Source organism: Lissotriton helveticus, chromosome 6, assembly GCF_964261635.1.
Source record: "Lissotriton helveticus chromosome 6, aLisHel1.1, whole genome shotgun sequence".
In the NCBI taxonomy this organism is placed as follows: Eukaryota; Metazoa; Chordata; class Amphibia; order Caudata; family Salamandridae; genus Lissotriton; species Lissotriton helveticus.
The window spans coordinates 699,014,166-699,036,645 of record NC_136067.1 but is presented as its reverse complement, the minus strand read 5'-3'; the positions used below and the strand labels follow the sequence as shown (position 1 = coordinate 699,036,645).

Sequence of the window (22,480 nt, the reverse complement as noted above, 5' to 3'; positions counted from 1 at the left end):
TTCCTATTTTTGAGCTTTTTTTACTGGGATTAGCTGGTCCAAGTTGTCAGTTATGTGGTTACAATATATTTTGTAATTTTCCTCTACTGTAGCGGTGGGGCCAAAGTGTTTACATTAGGGAAAATCGGGTGCGTCCTATTTCTTCCTAATTTTGCCCACTCCCTTCCTCTCCGGTATGTCACTGGACGATTAGTATTATCCTCTCAGCAGGGTAACACAATGTTAAAATGGATTAAATAATGATCAGTCCAGCTTTGTGGTACTATATTTAACACTTCAGTCTCGGACTGATTGGCAAACAAGAGGTCTAGGGCATGCCCCCCTTGATGAGTAGATTGTTTTACCCGTTGTTGTAGATTAAGATTCATACATGTGTGCCTCAAAGCGCTCCCGTTATCCCACAGATTAAAGTCTCCCAGTATGATCGTTCTGGAATAAGTTAGAGTCAGGTTAGTAATTGTGTCTAAGAGTATTTGATATTGAGTATCGTGTCCTGGGGGTTTGTAACAGATTATTCCTGTGAGTAGGCTGCCTCTAGGTTCCTGTAGCGAAAAGCCCAGGATTTCTATCTCTATAACATCATCTATCTTGAGTGGCACAAAATTCCACTCCTCCTTAAAAATCACTCCCACTCCTCCTTCACTCCGCCGCCCTCGGTTTGTGAAGGATTTTATAACCTTCAGGGCAGGCGAGTCCCATTTCTACCACAGTGTCGACGCTAGTCCACGTCTCCGTTAGGAATAGTACATCCAGATTAAAGTCTTCTATCAGAACAGACACCTCCAGGTGGTGTTTAACTAGCGATCTGCTATTAATCAGTCCGCAGTTAAGGGGCTTTTTCATGTGGCCCATAGCATGCGACGGGTGATTGTGACCTTTACTCTCCCTCTTACCTATATTCATCAGCTGTTCTCTGGAATATTTCGTTCGACCTTGTTCTCTGTCGAACCAGGCAGCGTGGAGGGCACTAAGCGCGTCCGGAGTGCGGACGGGCGCGCTTGCATTGCCCATCTTAAATAGGCCACCACTAGAGCGCACTCCAAAATGGCGCTGAAAAAGGGCGAGTATCCTCTCGATCCCTCACCGAAAATGATGCTGAAACTGAAATTGAAGGGCTTTGAACCCCTCTAAAACAGCGGGTGAGCTGAATGATTTTAAAGTGCGGGTAAGCGGCCTTTCAACTGTGTAGTCTGTCCCTAAAAAGCGTAATTAAAACAATTCTTAAGCACTTCTTAAACAACAGTTCGCAGTTGCGACAACACCACGAGAATGTTTGCAGCGTATTAATGCCCCAGTAGTCCTTAAACAATAGCCATCGCAGATTCAGGTCAAATATAGTCTGGTTCGCTGTGCGCTTGCATTGCCCGTCTTAAATAGGCAGGCAAGTGCAATCAGCCCACCACTAGAGCTCACTCCAAAATGGAGCTGAAAAAGGGTGAGTATCCTCTCGATACCTCTCCCAAAATGGCGCTGACACTGAAATTGAAGGGCTTTGAACCCCACTAAAACAGTGGGTGAGCTGAATGATTTTAAAGTGCGGGCAAGCGGCCTTTTAACTGTGTAGTCTTTCCTTAAAAAGCGTAATTAAAACAATTCTTAAGTACTTCTTAAAAAACAGTTCACGGTTGCGGCAACACCGCGAGAATGTTAGCAGCGTTTTAATGCCCCAGTAGTCCTTAAACAATAGGCAGCGCAGAGTCAGGTCAAAGATAGTCTGGTTCCCTTACCGACTTTCTCTCTTTTGCCACACTGAAGAACATCAAAACTAGTTAAGAGATTGCGTCCAACACCAGATTCAATATGTAGTGGACACATTATCATTGAGCAGGATTGCAGCAGCCCGTTTAATCCTGGGCATTTCCTATAACGATCATATTTCTCATCATCTACAAAAATTACACTGGCTCTCATTAAAGAAGAGGACCATCTTTAATGCCCATATGATCCCCTGTTCTGCTTTTCATCATCAAGGCGTAAAATATCTTATTTCGCGACTACAAATTCATGTGCCCCTGAGCGACTTGCGTTCCACCTCGCCATGCTTCTCCCTTTCCCTAGATTCTGTCAGTGAAGATGTGGAGGCCCTTCCTTCTCTGTATTAGCTGGGGCTGCTTGGGATCAACTTCCTTTTGTGCTGCGCAGGATCCCACTAGTATTGGCCTTCCCTAAAGCCTCACCTATTTACGTCTTAATTCAGTGGCCCTTTCCTTAGCTCTCGGAACTTTTTTTGGGTTTTTTTCATTTTATATAGCGCAAACTTGACCCGAAGGTATCGGTGTGCTTTACATGAGCACTGGTTGCGTTACACAATGACACGTTCATTTTTTTGTTAGGCAAGGGGAGATTAAGTGATTTGCCCAGAATCACAAGATGTTGAGCGTCATTGCCGAGACTCGAACCCGGTTCCCCAGATTTGAGATCGACCGCCATAGCCGTTAGGCTACCTCCTCTCCCCCAACTTTAGCACTCGAACACTCCTTGGAGTAACTGCACACTTTAATATCTATTCCTTCATTCATTGTTGTGCTCCTTTCTGCCATTGTGTACTATGGAAAAGGTTTGGCCTACCTATTTTTATGATGTTAAAAGATATGTGCATTGTCAAGATAAAACAATTCCCCTGAATCAAGAATCTGAATTTGTACGTCTCTTTACTGTGTGAGAAGGCAGTGCTGCTTTGATTAGGATTATGTGTTCAATTACAAAACAATAATATTTACCTTTTCCATCATGCAACAGAGTAGCAACCTATGCAAAACGTCCCCCTTTTTTCTGTATGAGTAAGCTGAATTAATTTATGTAACTGTTTTCCAGCTGGATTGATTGCAGGTACGTTGTCAAGATGCATGGTTTTATACTATTCTCATGGTTGCATTGGTTTGATTGTACCTACCTAAATACATTCATATTAAAAAAAAAAATGGATGAAATATTTTAATTCTGTGGCCTCCTGGTCATCTCTATGTAAGCATACTGTCCTAGAAAATAGAAGGAGCAGATATCTAGGTAGAATCTTTGTCTTTCCAAGGAAACCTAAAAACATTCTTATGAGGTCTTCCCTCAATGGAAACCCACCATAAGGAAGAAGAGTATAAACAAGTTGGCAAAAATGTCTTGTAGCGTTTGCTGTGCAACTCCAAAGATGAACTGAGTTTTTAAATCCTGACCAGTTCCTTCCAAACAGTGAATCACAAACACAAAAACAAAATATGAAGGAAAATAGCTGGAAAGAGGTTACCTTAAAGCTGGCTGTCTGGACTGTGGCATCAGCCCAAGCCACAGTGAAGAAACAAACCAGCAGCATGATGAAGGCCAAGGGGAACCCCCAAAATGTAAGCCTCGCCTGGAAAAGAAGAGTCTGGTCTTGGTCTAATGTGTGTCCCTGGACACTGCAAAGCAAGATGGCAGATGTACTCCGAGAGGGAAGGAGAGCCATGCCCAACCGGAACTTTTTGCACATTAATAAAACATAATTTCAATGAGAGAAAGACGAACCATCCAGCATACAGTACAACGTGGCACTGAATTGTCCAGTTTGTAAGAGAAGATCAAACTGAATAGTGATTGTACTGAACTGAAAGATTGCTAACCCAGTGCAAAGGTAGAGAAATTCAAAATATTCAAGGAGTAAGATCTGTCCTGATTCGGAGATCTTCAAAGACAGAGTCCAGGAACAGCCTGCAATTATTCCAAAAAAAAGAAACCATGAAGATTAAGTACTGGAGTAATGCCTGGTTAGAGAAAAAAATTGTGCTGCAAAAAAGCTGAGATAGTAGAGTACACAGACAAAGGGAGAATTGTGGAGCCAAAGGTATGTCAAAATGTGGTATCCTATAGGATCTGAAAGGGAAAATACAGAGGAGTAAAGTATTTGCTTAGGGTCAGCTCAAAAAGCTTTAACCACCCAAGAAGTCTTCATCTCATATATCAGTTAGAAGAGCGCAGGAAGCACGTTCTGTCATAAGAACTTCAGAGAAGGGGAGCAAGCTCACTTCGAGAGAGCAGGTTGGAACAAATGCACCGGGGCACCTGTACCAATGCAGAAAGATTCCAGAGTACTATAGAGACAAAGGCTGTGCCATAGATAACTTAAGGAAAGTTGATGAGGGAACCTAAAGATGAGTCTTTTCCTGACATCCGAGCAATGCAATCTGTCTCCACATTTAAACCTTCAGCTTTGATTACATTATATGGATAAAGCGTAGAGAACGGCACAAATACTAACATAAGGGACAAGGGGCCATATGTACGAATTCCAAAATGGTGATTCCCAGATAGCGAATCAGTAGAAATTGCTATTTGGGAATCGCAAATGGGAATGTATGTAACCCTCGATTTCCTATAGTGATTCCTACAGGCTCGAATTTGGAATTAGGAAATCGCTAATCAGGAAATAACAATTTTGGAAACCAAGCATCCTGGAGGCTCTTGTTTGCTTTATAGATGCCAAGGCCTATAGGTAAGGCTTGGCCATTCGGGAACTGGGGAGGGGGGGCAGAGAAGGAAAAGGATTCTGTCTTTTCCTTCTTGTCCTGAGAAGCAAGGGCACTTCGCTCGCTCGCACCCTCCTCCTCCTCTTCCTCCTCTTCCTCCTCTTCTTCTTCTTCCCCCTTGCCCCCCCACCCCCAACTTGCTGGAAACTGTGTCTGTGGGGTATGGCTCTTACCCCCTTTCCTCCTTTCGTTCCCCTGTGAAACGGATTAAAAAAAGAAACCCCATTGCTGGAAACGCCGTCTTTTTCTGTCATTTTTCTCTTTCCAAAGTGCAGCCTCGGGACGGAGGAAAACATTTGTTTAAAAAGTTCAAAATACACAAATCAATAAATAAAGCATGACACGGTGGCCGCAAAGTGGGCAGGTTGGTTTTATTCGCATTCAAACATAATAGCGCCACTTTACAGAGTTTGGCAGTGAAGCATTAGTTTCGTTTTCTCGTCTATTTTTCAACAGCACTTTGTTCCCTGGGTGGGGAAGTGCACCTTTCCTGGAGGTACTGCAATACCAGGCTGATGCGTGGAGTGGACAGAGCAAGCTCCTATTCCATCTCCCTGTTCCAAAAATCAATTTAATATATGGTCCCCAGATAGAGGACGTATCAGATATTAAACTGATAAGAACAAATGCTACATTTGATCTTAGCCAAAAGGCAGAGAAGTGATCACCAGAATGGTGGCAGGATGAACGCCTCCCGAAGAAATCCACCTGGCTGACCCGGACCGGGGTCTGCCTTCGCAGCGTTGATTGCGGCACTTTCCCCTCTTTTTTCCACTCCTAGCAGGAGCTCCGCACGTGTCATTGGAAAGGAGGCCCTTGCTTCAGGCCTTCTCCAGGCTCCCAGAGTCATGCCCAGTGACATCAAAGGCACCTCGCTGCAGCTGGGTCCACTGACCTTCAAAACGTCCCAGGTATTGGTGACCATTCCTGTCTGGGGCCATGGAAAATCATTACTGTCTGGTCCAGGGCCGGCCTTGGCATTGGTGGTGCCCGGTGTGACAAGTTTTTAGTGGCACCCCCAAAACGACCTCCTTTTCCTTGAATTCCATCACTGACACCTTCCAACAGTGCCCGTCATCTCTCCATAACCCCCTCTTACAAGTATTTAATTTGTTTTCAAGCGCTACTCCACCTAATGTAGGATGTCAGGCGTTTTTCATGACACACACATATTATACAAAGAGAATGAATGGCACACTTATGAGAGCTCTCTGCCATCTCTCCTCATTCTCTTTACAGTAACAATTGCAAAGAAGGTAGTATGGAAAAGCTTTCTAATCATAATACCTATCCAGTATTTGTAAAGCGCACAATTACCCAAGGATGTCAAGGCGCTGGGGGCCATCGGTAAGATTAAGCGAGCTATTGCCCAGAGTCACATGGTGCTGGACTAACCTGCCGCCGGCACCGGGGATCGAACCGTGAACACCGTGGTCCGGAGTCAGGTGCCCTGGCTGCTGCACCACTCCTCTATCTAGCAAAGAAGAGCAGAACAGATGTACACACATTAAACTGAGATGGAAGACAACGCCCCATGCAATCATTCACACCAGCAATCTTACTCAGAACAAGTATGCACACAGTCCTCTCTTATACACTGGTGCAGTACTTCACACACCTAAGCAGATGGTAAATATATTACCATCGGACATAAGCATACACAGCACAGATGCCTCAATGAGCAGTGCCAATCAGAAGAGAGTCATTTTCTAAGCTATGTATTTACAAACTGAGGTACAGTGGATGTGAGAAGTTGGCCTGGTATATGATGTTCACTATTCTAGTGAGCACCTTGCACCAGTCCAAACAACCCTTATGGTGTTGGTTGTAAAGTCAACCTTATAGACCGGCTATCCTAGTGGTAGCATGGACAAAGCAGTCTTAGGCTAAAACGTCAGAGAGCATGTGAAGCCAGCTGTTTTACCATATGTAACCCCTTGAATACCAAATGAAAGGACACCACACAGGTTATATATAAAATATATATGTATTTATTACTAACACAACCCCTCTGAACTCTTTATGAGGTCAGAGGCCAAAGCACATAACAAGATACTTAATTATCATACAATAAGTTGCACAAAATACAGTCGAGCCCTAGGGGCGTTGCAAACCATATACTAAAATAGTGGTATAAGGACCACGTCACGAACAGGGAGTAGGCCTAGGACCTAGGGAGACGCTGGGGCTACGCTGTACTACCAAAGGTTAGGAAGCAGGAGGCCCACGGGATGCGTATACAGTGTCTATACACACACGCGAGTTACCATAGGGATACAATGGGAACGTAAAGATTAGAAACTAGTTGATTTAGGACACTTCCGGATGGACTAGGAGAAAGCTACTGAAAACTAGGACACTAGGATAGTCAATACCCACAGGAGCACCGGAGTACTCGCGTTACCTCACCCACAGGAGCCGGGTGCATAGGTGTCAAGTTGTGTCGGGTTTCGTCGCTGAATCCTATGGAGATCTGTAAAAAGATGCTGCAGGCGACCAGGAGAGAAGTGTCCGGTTGGATCAAAGGGTGGATCGAGGATGAAAGGTACCTGAAAGCAGAGGGGACAGAGTCTGGGTCACTAGCCAGTGACCAGGAAGGAGCCAAGAAGGAACCAGGCGATGTCGCAAAGCAATCAGGTGATATCGTGAAGCTTGTCTCTGCAGTCACGTGGACCAGGAGGCATCGACGACGACCAGGAGCTGGATACGGACTGTCCCACGAAGGATCTCGCTGTCGGCGGTGTCGGCCTCCGGATTGGAGTCAACAGGCCTTGGCAAATGCATCCCACGCAGGAATCGAATACTCGCTTCGAGTCAGACCAGCAAGGTCTGGGGAGCTTCTTCTTTTCAGGGAAGCAGGAGCAAGCCTGGAGCAACCAGGCAAGTGGTGCAAGTTCAAAGGTTCGCCTTCACGGAGGCCATTAGCCAACGGGCAAGTGACCGGAAAGGCGCGTCGAGCACAAAAACACAAGCAGGCCCCGCGCGGCACTCGGTGAGTGCAAAAGGTGCTCGGGACTGGGGCTTCCCAATCCCCAATTATATGCACAACTTCAAGGGTGCCTCAGAAGCTGCGCAATTAGCAATCAGCAGGTTTTCCAAGAAGTCCGGTCCCACGTCTCTCGTCGCCTCCACGGGTCTCAGCTTTGCTATGGCTGTGGATCGGGGTCATCGAAGTCTGGAAGTCCAGTTACTGTCTGGCTCTGTGCTCGGGCTCCGGCGGGAGCATCGACAAAGCAAACCGGCAAGTCGCTGTTGGTGCCTGTTTGCACAGGGTGGTCACTCCTTGGCCACAAGGGAGATTCTTCAGTCTTCTAGTTGCAGTAGAATGTCGAAGGTCCAAAGTTTCGTTTCAAGTTTCAGTTCAGGATAATCTAAAGTCTCTAGACTCAGCTCCTACCTTTATACTAATCAAAGAGGCTGGATTACCTGCTAGGTCCCTTCTATGGGTGGGACCAGGAAAGGGGGAGGTCACACCCCTTTCCCTTTGTCCAGTTTCACGCCAGAGCTGGGGCTGGAGTGCCCCAGCAACTGGTTTTAACCCGGGCTGTGCATGGAGCACCTTGTGTGCCCCAGGCAGTGTCTCATTTCATTCAGCCCTCCCTGCCCCAATACACTAAGGCCTGTCTGGGGTGGTGCTAGCACCTCCAAAGGCAGGAAATCTATTGTCCAAGCCTCCCTCGCTGGAAAGACTCCAGCAGCAGGAGGTCAGACTTGTGTCTGTGGCAGCAGCATCCATTTTGTGATGCTGAGGCTCTGGTTAACTTTAACCGGGATTAACAGGAACAACATGTCTTCTCCCTCTAGAAGGGTGGAATGCTACCCCCGTCGCCAGAACTGGCGAGGGGGTAGTATTCCAAAGGGTATGACACCTTATACGACATGTTTTGATAAAGCCAAACCAAAGTTAGCCTTAACCGCGAGGATTATAATGCACTTAAGAGTATATGGTATGGCTATATCATAGAACAGCTATGAGGACATGGTTCCGAAAGCTGCCGACAGGGCCATGCTAGAGCACCATCTCACATAAAACCAAGCACTCTGCCTCCAGGATTGTTAAGGCTTGCCATAGGAGTGACTTATAGGTGCATATGTGTCTATATATAAGGTTAGATATAGGAATACTATATCTAAGCAAGGGGTGGTTACACGACCTTGCCCCAGCTGAGTGATCAGCCAGTTGTGTCAATTAGGATGGCCAGCCAGGGGTGGCATAATTCATTCTGAAGCCCCTGGTAGGCCTTGGATGCACCTATGCCCTGGGTACCTATGGTACACTATACAGGGGCTCACAAAGGTGATCCAATATCCAATTAGGTATGTACCTAAAGTACATGGAGTCCATTTTACAGTGAGAGCAGATAGCCTGGGGCCCTGATTAGCAGGATTCCAGGCCAACTAAGTCGAAAACCAGCTAAACACTAGGCAAAAAGTTGGGGTTAACCACATTCAGATATCCACCTTTCTACACAACTCCCCCCCCCCCCCCCCCCCCAAATGAAAGGAGATAAGGCTATCCTTGATCAGGTAAGCCTATATTGCCTAAGTGGCCATATAAGGAAGTACCTGCACTGGCATTGGTCCACCAAGCAATCCCTCACCCTAGGGGTATCAGAGGGTCTCCATCATAGGGAATCTCTACTTGTGGTGTGTTTTGGCAAAGTAAAAGGCTGGTGTTGAGATTGAGTACTGAAGTGAGGCTCCACTAATGCAGGACTCAGCTTCCTCCAATCACTATCCACCATGTGTGCCTTTCTTTCCTTGACTGAGTTGCACTGTGCTCTCAGGATCAACCTCTGGCTGCCTACAGCTGGAGGCGGGGTCCCTTTTGTTGGCTTACTGGAGGGATAGGTCAGGTTTGGGGCCTTTGGGTCCCAGGTTTGGCTGTGCCCAACAGAGTCCATCTGGGGGAGGTTCCTAACTAAGAGTAAGGGAGATCCCTCAGGAGTTTTTGCAATGTTCCCCTTGCTAGGGCTGCTAGCTTTGGTGCCCCAAATCTGCTGATGGGGGGGGGGGTTCCTGTGGACAGGGGGCCCTTTGGGGTCCACTGGCCTCCCTGACCTCTACTGCCCTGGGCTGAATGAGGCAGAGTAGAGAGGGGCAGGTTATCTGCTCCAGACTGGGTCACACCTTGGAAGGGTCCTCTTACATCAGAGGCTCTGTCAGAACTGGCCTGGCTACCTCTGGGGCAGTTTCTTTACAAGGGGTAGGGTCAGTTCCCTGAGGAGGCTGACTCTCACCTAATGTCTGGTGGGAGGGAGACTTTTCTTCCTCCTCAATACTCTCTGTCTGTGTGGAGTGATCCATAGTTTCAGACTTCACAACACAAAAATCTGTTTGAGTTTGGGCTGTGACCATCACAGCCCTACCAACCTTTTCAGGAGGGAACTCTGTTTGCGTGTGGGCTGTGACCATCACAGCCCTGTCAACCTGTTCAAGTAAGGAGTCTGCTTGAGATTGGGCTGAGATCATCACAGCCCTACCAACCTTATCAGGGAGGAAATCTTGAGCTGGGGCTGTGGCTATCACAGCCCCACTAACCTTTCCAGGAAGACCTACCATTTTGGAATGGGTTTCTTGTTCTACCTCAGCCCAGGCTGAGATCTCTAGATCATTTCCCAGTAGACAATCTACAGGCAAGTTTGTAGACACTGCCACTCTCTTTGGGCCAGTGACACCTCCCCAGCTGAGATTTACTACTGCCATGGGATGATCTGTCTGCACTCCATCAATATTGACCACCTGGTATGTGTACCCAGGTAAAAGTTGTCCTGAGGGGACTAGACTCTCAGTCACCATAGTGATGCTAGCCCCTGTGTCTCTATAGGCTTCAACTTTCTGACCATTGATGAGGGGCTCCTGTCTGTACTTGCCCAAAGTGTTGGGACAAGCAGTGAAGTTGGCAAACCCCATGCCATTTTCACCGACAAGAGTAGCTATGGTAGGGGACCTGGTTAGGCCAGAGTCGACCTGAGTTCCCCAAGTAAACCCAGCCAAATTCTTGGGGGCACTCCCACCACCTGGGGGATTACTGTAGTAGCAGGAGGTTTTGGAGTATTGCTTGGAGGAACATTTTCCTTATTGTTGGCTTTTGGGCAACTGCTGTCAGTTTTCCAATGGCCAGGCTGTTTACATACATGGCAATAAGGTTTCTTAGGGTTACAGGAAGTGTTTTGGGACCCACCCCCACCATTGGAGTTTTGTGGCCCTGTAGGGGACTTGTCCTTGGATTTATCCCCACCTTTCTCTTGAGGCTTGGTAGAATCTTTCTTCTGGTCAACACCCTGATTTTTAAGCCTAACCCTGGTTCTGACCCATTTGTCTGCATTCTTACCCAATTCTTGGGGAGAGGTCAGATCAGAGTCCACCAGGTGTTGATGTAGAAGCTGGTTCTGACAATTATTAAGAATCTGCTCCCTCATAATCAAACTATACAATCCTGTATAGTCCTGTACTTTGCTGCCCAATAACCAGCCCTCCAGAGCATAAGTAGCACAATCTACAAAATCAATCCAGTCCCGAGTCTGTGTCTTCTGGTTATCCCTGAACAACAACCTATATTGCTCAGTGGTTAAGCCAAACCCATCAATCGGAGCACTCTTCAGGACTGTGTAGTTGTTCGCATCCTCATCACTAACTGTGAGGAGCTTCCCTCTGCCTTTTTCTGAAAAGGAGGGCCATAAGATTGCTACCCACTGACTTTGGGGTACCTGCTGTACTTTGCAAGCCCTCTCCAAAGCAGTAATCCACTTGTGGATGTCATCCCCAACTTTGTAGGGTGGGACAATCTTGCTTAGGTTTCTAGTATTATAGGACCTATCTTTATCCTTAGGGATATTGCTGCCACCAGTGGAATCTAATCCACTTAACTTTTGCTCTCTGGCCAGGGCAAGTTTCTCTTTGGCGAGGGCAAGTTCTTCCCTCTCAATCCTCAGATTGACTTCCTTCATTCTGGCCTGATGCTCTCTTCTCTGAGGAGAAGTTATTCCCCTCTGAGCAGAGGCATTAGAGCCCCATGAAGCATTAGAGTGGAGAGATTCCCTAGAGTGTGATCTTCCCTTCCTATACCTCTGGTTAAGTCTACTTAGAGGCCTGTATGGGGCTAGCTCTTCTTCAGCCCCATGTAGGCTTAGGTTAGCCTGGCTAAGTCTACTAACTTGGACCTGGCTGTCTACTGCCTCCCGAGAATCTTCCTCCTCCACCTCTTCCTCATCATCTATGACAGTAGGGTCAGGGGCATCTTCTGTTGAGGGTAGGCCCTCATCTGCATTACTTGAGGGTCCTGGGTTAGACGCTTTCTGAGCATCATATGCCTCCATGAGCTCTATCAGGTGCTTGAGGGTAGGGTTGGAACCCTGTTTCAACCTCCTAGATGTGCACAAGTGCCTCAAATCATGGGAGGTTAGGGTATCATATCTTGAGGGTGCCCTTGCAGGGTTACTTCTCACAGGGAGAGTCACACTAGGCTCTCCTGAGGTAGACATGATCTAGTGAGGTGTGGTGTGTGCACCTACCTACACTAAGTGTTTCCTACTAGAACCTCTCTAGGAGTTGTAGTCAGGGTGTGCTAAGCCCTTTGCTCTACAACAACTAAGTTCAGTAGAACTTAAGTATTATAAGACTTGTTATATGTACCTATAGGTACCTAATGTGATCTTTCAAATGATATCTTAAGATTTCAATTGGTAAAACAGCAAGCTCTTATCCCAACCGCTGCACACCAATGTGAGAAGTTGGCCTGGTATATGATGATCACTATTCTAGTGAGCACCTGGCACCAGTCCAAACAACCCTTATGGTGTTGGTTGTAAAGTCAACCTTATAGACCGGCTATCCTAGTGGTAGCATAGCAAAGCAGTCCTAGGCTAAAACGTCAGAGAGCATGTGAAGCCAGCTGTTGTAACCCCTTGAATACCAAATGAAAGGACACCACACAGGTTATATATAAAATATATATGTATTTATTACTAACACAACCCCTCTGAACTCTTTATGAGGTCAGAGGCCAAAGCACATAACAAGATACTTAATTATCATACAATAAGTTGCACAAAATAGAGCCCTAGGGGCGTTGCAAACCATATACTAAAATAGTGGTATAAGGACCACGTCATGAACAGGGAGTAGGCCTAGGGCCTAGGGAATCGCTGGGGCTATGCTGTACTATCAAAGGTTAGGAAGCAGGAGGCCCACGGGATGAGTGTGCAGTGTCTATACACACACGCGAGTTACCATAGGGATACAATGGGAACGTAAAGATTAGAAACTAGTTGATTTAGGACACTTCCGGATGGACTACGAGAAAGCTACTGAAAACTAGGACACTAGGATAGTCAATACCCACAGGAGCACCGGAGTTCTCGCGTTTCCTCACCCACAGGAGCCGGGTGCATAGGTGTCAAGTTGTGTCGGGTTTCGTCGCTGAATCCTATGGAGACCTGTAAAAAGATGCTGCAGGCGACCAGGAGAGAAGTGTCCGGTTGGATCGAGGATGAAGGGTACCTGAAAGCAGAGGGGACAGAGTCTGGGTCACTAGCCAGTGACCAGGAAGGGACCAGGCGATGTCGCGAAGCAATCCGGTGATATCGTGAAGCTTATCTCTGCAGCCATTTGGACCAGGAGGCGTCGACGACTGCCAGGAGCTGGATACGGACTGTCCCACGAAGGATCTCACTGTCGGCGGTGTCGGCCTCCGGATTGGAGTCAACAGGCCTTGGCAAATGCATCCCACGCAAGAATCGAATATTCGCTTCGAGTCAGACCAGCAAGGTCTGGGGAGCTTCTTCTTTTCAGGGAAGCAGGAGCAACCCCGGAGCAACCAGGCAAGTGGTGCAAGTTCAAAGGTTCGCCTTCACAGAGGCCACTAGCCAACGGGCAAGTGACCGGAAACGCGCGTCGAGCACAAAAGCACAAGCAGGCCCCGCGCGGCACTCGGTGAGTGTGGAGGGCTGTGCGTCGGTGCAAAAGGTGCTCGGGACTGGGGCTTCTCAATCCCCAATGCACAACTTCGAGGGTGCCTCAGAAGCTGCACAATTAGCAATCAGCAGATTTTCCAAGAAGTTCGGTCCCACGTCTCTCGTCGCCTCCACAGGTCTCAGCTTTGCTGTGGCTGTGGATCGGGGTCAGAGAAGTCTGGAAGTCCAGTTCCTGTCCGGCTCTGTGCTCGGGCTCCGCCGGGAGCGTCGACAAAGCAAACCGGCAAGTCGCTGTTGGTGCCTGTTTGTACAGGGTGGTCACTCCTTGGCCACAAGGGAGATTCTTCAGTCTTCTAGTTGCAGTAGAATGTCGAAGGTCCAGAGTTTCATTTCAAGTTTCAGTTCAGGATAATCTAAAGTCTCTAGACTCAGCTCCCTCCTTTATACTAATCAAAGGGGCTGGATTACCTGCTAGGTCCCTCCTATGGGTGGGACCAGGGAAGGGGGTGGTTACACCCCTTTCCCTTTGTCCAGTTTCACGCCAGAGCTGGGGCTGGAGTGCCCCAGCAACTCGTTTGAACCGGGCTATGCATGGAGCACCTTGTGTGCCCCAGGCAGTGTCTCATTTTATTCAGCCCTCCCTGCCCCAATACACTAAGGCCTGTCTGGGGTGGTGCTAGCACCTCCCAAGGCAGGAAATCTATTGTCCAAGCCTCCCTTGCTGGAAGGACTCCCAGCAGCAGGAGGTCCGACTTGTGTCTGTGGCAGCAGCATCCATTTTTTGTTGCTGAGGCTCTGGTTAACTTTAACCGGGATTAACAGGAACAACATGTCTTCTCACTCTAGAAGGGTGGAATGCTACCCCTGTCGCCAGAACTGGCGAGGGGGTAGTATTCCAAAGCGTATGATACCTTACACAATTTGGAAAGAAGGGGACCCCTACTACTAATGCATTCACTACTTGTAGGGAATAATTTGAACTCTTTTTTGTAAAGCAGACAGTAGTGAGCTAAGTTAGTAAGCCAACAAACCCAAGGAAACCATACAAATAATTAAATAAGTATTATGACATGTAGTTAGAACTGATCAAAACAAGACTTGCTGTTTGTATATAAATTGATTTTTTTTGCTTTATTTAAATTATTTTCTTCATTTTTGTTGAACATTTCTTATATATAAATATACATATATTGCATTAAAAGATCAAAGACAAACATTATATAATTCAAAAAATATGTGAAGACATACTAAACCACAAGTAGAAAAGGAAAAAATTAACAACACAAATGACAATGATGTTAAGTGGGGCTAGTGGAGTGAGCAAAGCGGTGGATGGAAACCTTACACGACATGTTTTGATAAAGCCAAACCAAAGTCAGCATTAACCGCGAGGATTATAATGCACTTAAGAGTATATGGCATGGCTATATCATAGAACAGCTATAAGGACATGGTTCCGAAAGCTGCAGACAGACTCAGCTCATGCTAGAGCACCATCTCACATAAAACCAAGCACTCTGCCTCCAGGATTGTTAAGGCCTGCCATAGGAGTGATTTATAGGTGCATATGTGTCTATATATAAGAATACTATATCTAAGCAAGGGGTGGTTACACAACCTTGCCCCAGCTGAGTGATCAGCCAGTTGTGTCAATTTGGATGGCCAGCCAGGGGTGGCATAATTCATGCTGCAGCCCCTGGTAGGCCTTGGATGCACCTATGCCCTGGGTACCTATGGTACACTATAAAGGGGCTCACAAAAGTAACCCAATATCCAATTAGGTATGTACCTAAAGTACATGGAGTCCATTTTACAGTGAGAGCAGATAGCCTGGGGCCCTGATTAGCAGGATCCTAGGCCAACTAAGTCGGAAACCAGCTAAACATTAGGCAAAAAGTTGGGGGTAACCATAGTCAGATATCCACCTTCCTTCAGTGGACTCAAAGATATAGTCTGTACAAACAGATATACAGATGCATGTCTCAGAATCATACACAGATACTGATTGACATAAACACACAAGGAAAGATGGTATTCATGAGCATGCAGGTACACTGTAACACACCCAACCACACAACTACAAATGTGATACTTAGCCAACTATATTATCTGCACACTTACAACGATAAAGCTGTACACTCATACAAAAGAGTTCCCTTCTAAATGCACATGTATGACAACACAGAATCAAGTTATTTGCATAGTTAATTAAAACCATTGCATACAGTAAAACCAAGTCAAATGCTACATGTATGACAACACGTATAAACAGATGTTTCAGGAGCTGCAGCTCGGCCTTATAACAATTAAACCCCTCTGCCAATAGGTGTCTGCAACTAACACTTATTTCCTGCCCTTAAGCCATAATTTGCTGCAAACAGTGGTTGGGAAGGTAGCGGCTCTGCATGGGCAGGCACTGCATGGGCAGATTGCTGCCCTTTACCGAAACGGGGGTGGTTTCCCAATGGGCTGGAGCAGAGTCAATCGCAAAGGTGCTAATAATGACAGTTACACCTCAATTCCCTTAAACCGCATCTTTGCACAACTGTGGCATTCTAGCAGACCAATACACTGAGCAACTCAGGATACATGTGCTCGGTGTTGGACGCTAGGTAAATTACCGCCCCAAAAAGTACTACTATGAATGTAGTGTTCTCCTAGGACTCGCACAGTTCAAACAAAATCAGGCATTTCACTTGGGCCTGCAATGCTTCCTGGGAATATCCACAGGCAGAAAAATTCTTAGAGCCTGTGCTCGGTGCGGCTCGTGATCTACCAATGCATGCTGTTCGTTAGCCACGGTTGACTCTATGCTCTCCTTTTGTGGATTAGCGCCTGTCCTGTGCTACCTGTTCTGATTGCATAAGTCCTGGCAGCGATGTCTCACCACCTGAGGTTCATCCGCCGCCTGAGTGTCAAGGGATGAAGCTGGCTCCCTCAGCTTGGAGATGGTCTGTGCAGGAAGGAGGGAAACTGAGCAAGGTAAGAGCGCCAACAAGACTCTCATCACAGTGCATAGCGCTCCTTACAGAACCCCCACCCCACTCATATCCAATATACAGACAGTGTGCACATTACCTGGTGCAATACAAATACAATCTGTTCTGTGTTGCAAGCCCTGTTGCATGCACAGTCACACGGCTCTGGTCTTTTAATCTCCACTGTTCTATCCACTCATTTAAACACATGCTCTTGTGTTTAAATATAACTTATGAGGTGCAGTGACTCACAGAAGAATTAGCTTGCTGGCTGCCCGCTACCATACCTGAGTCCGCTTAGCTTGACACGAGGTTTACACCACACACTTCTCACTTTAACCCTTGTGGTCGGCAATTTAGATTTTTCACTCCTTCGCTGCTTCTCCTACAAAATCCCCATCCTCCTTGCCAGAATGTAATAATCCGTTTTGATGGTAATAGAATTTTCTAAATGGCCAGTTTGTGACTAGTCATAATTAGGAAATGCTATGTACATGCTTTTACCGAATAGCAAATAGGAAAATCTCTATTTGGGATTTCCTATTTTTGCGAATCGCAAAATATGATTTCTACTGTGTAGAAATTGCTTTTTGCGACTACGCATATGCCTTTTGTACATACCGAAAGGTAATTTTGTGTTTCTTAACAGCCCGAAATAGCAATTCGGTCTGTTAAGAAATAGCACATTTTTTCATACATATGGGCCAAAGAAAAAGGCGGATAGGAGTGCATGTGCACCTGGGTAATTCTTAACCAATTAAGCCAGCTCATTCTGTGCATGCGGGGCTGTATATTGTCATTTACTTTTGCCCAATGCAAACTAAACTTCATTCAGTAGACTGTTTAGAACAATCTATCAATTCTATAACCTTTTTCTGGTCGAACTCTGAGGACTTCCTTGAAACAGACAGCTTGTCTGACACTTTACTACAGAGTAAAGAATCTGACTAGGCTCTCTGGATTCCTTTTGTACATTGTGCGAACGGTGTCTGTGATCTTTGTGGTTACAAACTTTCCTTTTCCACTGTAAATAAAGCACATATTCAGTGAAATGTTCGCAGATTGGATACCTATAATCTGTCATCCATTCGCTTATACAGTAAGCAATTTATATCTACGCTGGAAGGACAATTGAAAATGGAAAACCTCTGCTACATCCTTTAACCATGGATTTATGGAGAAATGCCCGTCTGCCCATTTTCTCTTCAAGCACTTACAATGATTGGGATTCTGCATTTCTCTGGCTGATTAATATCCTCATGCCTGTTTTACTAATGGGTGGCACATTCTCTGGACTAAAAGCTACAGGTAGCCAAACATTAAGAGCTTGAAGAGCTCGAATTTATCAGAAAAGGCTGCTCTCCTAAAGTGCAGCTTATTTCACCCAAGAGAATCGCTGTTTGTTTAGTTGAAACTGTCACATCACATCAGCACAATACATCAAATGTCCAAACAGCAAAAAGGCGGGGACCTAGTAATTGTGTATACACCAATAAGCGTGGAGGTCCCACAGTGACAGTTTAACAAAATCTTTAAAACTTTATTGTAAATCTATATTAACTCTGAGATCCATATAAAGGCAAGAGAAAATGAGATGTCTGACTTGATGAAGCAGAGGAAGGAAGCGGTACAAAAGGAGAAGCCCAGGTCTCAAGACACAGGTGTGAAAATCCTACCACCCGAAACGAAGTTCTGCATTACCTTATATTTTACTGAAACACACAATAGCGTGTTCCCACAATGGGTGATTTAAAAGACAAACAGCAAAAGTAACTGACCTCAGGCAGTAGACAGCAGGATTAGAGCCATTCCACAAACCTGCCATAAATCTCCTAGCAGCATCAGTGTTGAAGAACTTATGCAACTACCCATCTCATACTGCAATGACTGGCTGGGTACCAGATCAACACAACAAATCCTACTCCCAAAACATACCATACCATACCATAGATACCATAATAGTGAAGAACGTGCAGCTCCTTCCTCCAAGTCTGCCCATGTTCACTGAAATGATGGAATAACAACATCCTGTTGCACTCCAGTGTGCATCTTCCTTCGGGTCAAAGCCCTCCGCACTAAAAACCTTTCAGCTGGGTGGCTCAATTGGATTAGAAGCATCTCTTCCAGCATGCAGTATCCACGTGGGCCTTTTGTAGGCTTTCGTAGTACCATCACAAAATCAGTGACATCAAGGGGACTTTCAACCAGATCCTTGGAGGCCATGAACTTGTGTACTACCAACCTAGGTTCACAGTCCATCTGGATCCTTAAGAAGTCCAAAACACACAGGTTTGAGGTCTTTGAAGAATCTTGAAGCTTTTTCAACTGTGATTACAGCTGCACAATGGGCATACACGGTTTATTCTTTAAAGGCCTGCTGTGATCAAGCTTCCCCAATTTTTCAATCTATCGCTCAAACCAGTTCTTCTCAAGTCGCACTTGCTTCACCAGCAATCTGATATTAAACTTCAGGGTCATTTTCTCCACATTATATTACTAGTGATGGGTTTCAAGTCCTTCATAGTTGTCATTAGGAGTACCTCTCCTCAGGACAGATCTATTGCAGTTGCTCCACGGTCTCTTATCACTCTCACCACTCATGTAGGGGGCTAAGATGCACAGTAGTCACTTCCCTAATGTCACGGTCTACTTTTGTCCCTATATGGAAAACTTTACAACATAGGGGCTTCGATACAAAAAGAGATTTACATGTTGATCACTCAAACAGAAAAATCAGGATCCCCAACATCTTAATTCTGCAGCCAGCCTGCCAGCATTACCCATAATTTTCTGGGAATCCTGAGGATCATATACGGAGTCTCGTAACAGTCCGCTTAAGCTTCCTCCTTTTCAGTGCAACATTAAGGCCTCGCTTATAGACCCAAAGGCCAGAATAACTGGGCTCAAAGGGGAAGGCATCAAATGCCTCTCTGCTTCAGGCGGAAAGCAGTTCTGCAACTTCGATAGAACTTGGAAACAGCAGCTTCTCCGAAATTCCAAAGCTGTCAAACAAAGGACTGCTGATTCCCACAACCTCTCCTAATCCTGAACCTTGTGATGCTTTCTCCTTATGCTTTTTTGCCAGCAACGAATATAGACTACGTCAGAGCTGCAATACTTGACAGTAATATCGGAGTTTAGCTAGTTATTGCCTCTTCCCTAGTTCCTTTTCTCCTTCCTCAGACAGAAGATCGAGAAAAATAATGACATCTAGGTACAGCAATAATTTTTAAAATACACCAAACTGCTTGTCTCATGTCAGCAGAGTATATCTCAAGGCTCCTTGTCTAATGCTAGATGAGTTGTAAATGTATCACAATTCAACACGTCAACAGTGGAAGAACCGGGCGAGAAGCATGGCAAATGTGTCAGGTGCTCCTCACTGAGCTCTGCACTAAAACCCCATTCTAGGCTGGTGCGGGTCTGCGTGCCACAATTCTGCCGTTGAGGGCTTCATCTGCAGCACCCTTGGCTTCCTCCCTTGCCTTTCCTTAGTGGAGGTCGAGCCAGTTGGGTGACTCTGCAAGATAGAGAGGAGTTTGGGTTGGTCTTGCTGTCTTTCTTGTGCAGAAGAAGTCGCCTGTGTCGTGTTGCAGACGGCCAGAAGGAGAGTGGAGAGACACTGCAGGACCAGCTGTAGCAGCGCCCACAGAGGTGGTGTCGGTACGTTGTTTCGGTGCAGAGTAAGCTGTGCCTCTCGGAGTTGTCTGACCTCTTGCCCAGTCGAGGAGCAGAGCTGGCAAATAACAGTACGGCGGCTGCTGCCACTTGGACTGCACGGTTAAAGGGAGAGGCAAGCCAGTGTCCAAGCAAAGAGGTGGGGGACCCTGTAGGGTTGGAGCCGTCCTTTATACAAGAAGGAGCTACCTGAAGGTTTACAAACCCATTTGATCAAAGCTAAACTGCTGCAACATCATTAAGAAGGGGAGTAGCTGGGCATTGGTGCACACATTCACCAAGAAGTACTGCCTTGATAGCTTGATCTGCAGAGAGGTTCATTTAGCCCGCTCAGTCTGCAGGACTTTTTGGTTTGAATGTACTCCACAGACCCTCCAGCTTTTGAAAGGTACTGATTGGGTATCTTTCCTAAATGTGAGGAGTCTGGTTAGAAGTATCCATCAGAAGAACAAGTTACATACCTTCAATAATTCTCTATCTGGTGGATACTCTAGCTATCTGGTGATTCCTATCGCCTTTCCATTCTGTGGAGTGAATGTATATATATTCTAAAAAGGTCCCAAGTCAGTGTAATGAGTCTGCGGTTTATTAGAGTTTGGTAAGTTACATCGCTGACCACACTCCTTCCCCTTCTATCATACACCCACCTTCCTTTTAGATGAAACATCCAGTGAGGTGGGCGATATACTGTTGGCTTGTAAGCTCAAACTGAGTAATTCAGTAACCATGTCCATCCTGTGTGGTTTCTCTAATACATATCCAGACATGTCTTTAAAAGGTTTGCTGCCAAATAAACCTAATACGTGGGGTTTGTGGTAAGGGTGTTTTCCCGAGTTTGATAAATAGATATATTATTTACATATTTTAAATTGTAAGTAAAGTTGAAAAATGAAACAAATATATAATAAAATATATTTTAGGTTAAGGTTGTTACATGAATACATTTCAAATTAGTTATATAGGTTTAAAGCGCAAATATTGAAAAATATGTTGACAACATAGAAATAATTAGGAAAATAGAATTTAAAAAAATGATATGGGGTAGGGGTTGTGATCACTGTAGTGGTGGTCAAGATAGTGGTTAAACTGATGGAAAACGTACCTTGAAATTGTGTGGGATTAGACGCAAAGACCCATAATCTAGCGGAGATCGATAATCTACTGGAGATTGATGTAGTCATTTATATCCCCCCCTATATATTCAGCTCCTCGTTTAAAGAAGACTCAGTTCTGACATTACCAAAACATGCCGTAATTAAAGCTCTGCTGTAGAAACACCCACTGCATCCAGGATTACCTACCATCTATAGATATAGTGCCAATCTTATTTTAATATACAAACTTGTGGTGAAGGTGGTGGTGCAGAGTTACGTTTCTTCCCTTTCTGGAGATGTTTGCTTCTGGGTGGCCTTCTGTTAAGGTGTTGATTCTAAACATTATACAGGACCTGTTTCCCCGTCATCCATGATGAAGAGTTAATAGCACCTGACCAAAGCAACGTGTTATTGTTGCTGTTCTAATCTGTAGCTTTAATACAGGGACCATCATATTCTGCTATAATGTTTTCAGTGAGTGGTCCACATGTCCCTATTAGCTAATAAGTCATGCCACTATTTCTTTCAGCTAGAACCTCTTAACTTAATCTGAGTGACAAACTTGCCAGTAGTTGGAGCTTGAGCCACTCACAATATAGATTTGACTTCTGCTTAACTTGATTCACCAAGCATAGAGACTTTGTGAAACATTTGCTGACAGAGACCAGGTCTCTTTCAGCCTGATTCATGAAGCTAAATTGCACTCGCAAAGGACAAGATTCTCAGAATCTTGCCTTTTGCGAGTGCAATTTTTGCATTTGGGATTCATCATCTGTTGGTATCGTGGGCTCCCAGCTGCAGCGGGCGCCATCTTCGCCTGGGCTCCAATCTGCATCTAGCTTCCCTCACTCCTCCCTCGTCCCGCCCCTATTTAGGAGCGCGTGTTACCTCTCTATCGGTGTTAGGCAGACAGCCCGGTGGCAGTGGGCTCGTTCTGCCAACATTGCGAGAGCTGAGAGCGTGAGAGAGCCTCTCCTAGTATTTTCTGTATCTCGCCCCGCTGATTGCGAGCGGCGGCGTTTTTTAAGCGCACTGTATTTTAAATTGTATATTTAACCCCACTCTTCAAATTGTGCAGGTAACTAACCTCCGCTTCCATTTCCAGAGGGGAGCGGCCGGCTGGGGGCTGTTGGTATCGTGGGCTCCCAGCTGCAGCGGGCGCCATCTTCGCCTGGGCTCCAATCTGCATCTAGCTTCCCTCACTCCTCCCTCGTCCCGCCCCTATTTAGGAGCGCGTGTTACCTCTCTATCGGTGTTTGGCAGACAGCCCGGTGGCAGTGGGCTCGTTCTGCCAACATTGCGAGAGCTGAGAGCGTGAGAGA

At 46.0% G+C, this 22,480-nt stretch overlaps 1 protein-coding gene and 1 non-coding gene across 5 annotated transcripts in view; one reads left to right on the top strand and one right to left on the bottom strand.

Annotated features, from left to right (window-relative positions):
• Positions 1-22,480, top strand: part of SNX14 (sorting nexin 14) — a 647,427-nt gene that overhangs the window by 367,100 nt on the left and 257,847 nt on the right. The window lies entirely within an intron of this gene.
• LOC144764305 (U2 spliceosomal RNA) lies at positions 4,968-5,158 on the bottom strand. Its single transcript, XR_013596489.1, has one exon. It is a non-coding gene; the product is annotated as a U2 spliceosomal RNA (small nuclear RNA).